We start from the raw sequence: 2110 nt of genomic DNA on the forward strand, positions 1-2110 counted from the left end.
TGGGACTTCTGCCTGATAAAGCTGCTACGACATATACAGCTTTCTTCCAGGCTGTTAAGGACGCACTCGAGAGGAGGTATGTATGCACTTATAGGCGACCATGTCAGAACATTCTTTGCTAATAAAATTATGCTTTATCTATGCCCTGTGCTACCGGACTAATCTTTCGATAGCACTTGAGCAAAACGTCATTTGTCTTATTTTACTTGCTCTCACGCACGATATATGTAAGTGATTTATTTGCCGCGATCCATCATTCACAGGCACGGTACAGTGGGAGCAATGTCATCAGGAATCGGTCACTTTGATTTTGAGCAAGCCGCCATGCGCGCATTTCAGTCAGTCTTCCCACAGTCGACAACAAAAGGCTGTCTTTTCCACTTCGGCCAGTGTCTTCAAAGAAAGCTTGGCGAGCTTGGCCTCAAGGTAACCACTCGTATGATTACTTCCGGTATTCTGTGTTATGCTGTGTAAATTTCAGAGATTACATGCCTCTCAGATATTTTGAACCCAATATCAAGTGAGTTTGTCTAATCGGTGTAACCACTCTTCTCGCAGAGGAATGGAAAATCAGCGACCCAATATCCTTAACAGTTTTGGTCTCTATTTTGAGCTTGTGTCGTACTATGTTTGGGTATATACACAATATGTGTATACACAATAAGTGCATAGCTGTTATTTGTGTTGCAATTCTCTGCGCCCACATTTGCCAAAAGAAGAAGAAGAAAAAAAATGTCCTCTCACGTGTCGGAGGCGACAACGGACACATAATTTCAACAGTTGACATGCTCTTTATTCTTATTTTTGTGTTTGTGTGTGTGTCGTGAGAACGTGCCCATAAAAGTAAGGAGATATGTTATGCTTAATGCAGAGTCTCTATTCCGGCAATGGAGCTTATGGTGCTCAAGGGTTCGACGGCGTCCGAGCTTGGCTGCGCAGGTGTGCCGCACTCAGTGTGCTTCCGCCGGAACTTGTGGAGCCACACTGGAGATTTTCTCTGAAGCCAACGAGACCACGGTTGGAAGACCCCAGGATGGAAGCGGCCCTTTGCCTTTACGTAGACTACTTCGAGCGGCAGTGGCTTACCAACGTTCCTCTGTGGAATTATTTTGCGGATGAGGACGATCTCCGCACAAACAATCACGCCGAAGGGTGGCATAATTCGCTGCGAATTAAATTCAAAAGCCAACCCCACATGACGCTTTCGAAGTTCCTCGTCGAATTTCAGTCAAGCATACACAATGCTAACCAGGTAAGCAACAAATTCGCATAATCAGGGAACTATATTCTCCGAAATATAGTGTAATTAATAGAATATAGCATATATACTTCCTCGCTTGCTTTCTTTGTATTTATGCTTCTTACCGCCACTTGCAGGTACGCATTCGGCAGCTGCTGAACGGCGCTTCGCCAAACAGGAGACGACGCAATTTCGTGGAGAACAACGCGGCGATACAAGAGGCTCGCTCTTCCTTCTCATGGGCGTACGGAAGATACAGCTCAGGGGAAATGATGCTCGAGGCACCCTTCAGAGACGTAACAGAGCAGTTTGCTCATGGCATCAATACATACCTGCAGCGCATGTCCCACTTGCTGGGCCATGCTAACTAATAAATTAGTTGTTCAAATGAAAAAATAAATAAATAAACAGAGCGGGCTGAGCATTTGTTTTTCGCTTTCACTCGGTGTATAGCATCTTTCAGTGGGAATCTTTAAATCTTACCTTCAACTAATAAGTCAGTTGTTGGAACGAGAAAAAAATTTAAATAATAATAATTCAACAGAGCAGACATTTGTTTTTCGTTTTACTCGGTGTATGGCATGGCATCTTTCGGTGGGAATGTTAAATCCTACCTTCAATCGTAAACGAAGCAATTGTTCACTCGTATTCGGGGATCCCCCTCCCTTTTCGGACGAAACAAGCGTTTGGACGATACGGGTATTTGGACAGGTTGGGCAAGTTTTCCCCCCTCTGATTCAGTTCGTCCAATGCCCACCACGTCCAATTTTTTTCGGACGTACTGTGTACTTGGACGATGTGGTTACTTGGACGAAATAAACATTTGGACGAATCGGGGTGCTACCTGTTGCTTCAAACTGACAAATCTGG

The 2110-nt window shown here is 44.5% G+C and overlaps 1 long non-coding RNA gene across 1 annotated transcript; it reads left to right on the plus strand.

The window, feature by feature from the left end:
• The first annotated feature begins 901 nt into the window (after positions 1–901).
• LOC135383789 (uncharacterized) lies at positions 902–1664 on the plus strand. Its single transcript, XR_010420068.1, has 2 exons — positions 902–1252; positions 1378–1664. It is a non-coding gene; the product is annotated as an uncharacterized LOC135383789 (long non-coding RNA).
• Positions 1665–2110: the final 446 nt, after the last annotated feature.

The sequence above is a fragment of the Ornithodoros turicata genome, chromosome 2 (assembly GCF_037126465.1).
Source record: "Ornithodoros turicata isolate Travis chromosome 2, ASM3712646v1, whole genome shotgun sequence".
Classification (NCBI taxonomy): Eukaryota; Metazoa; Arthropoda; class Arachnida; order Ixodida; family Argasidae; genus Ornithodoros; species Ornithodoros turicata.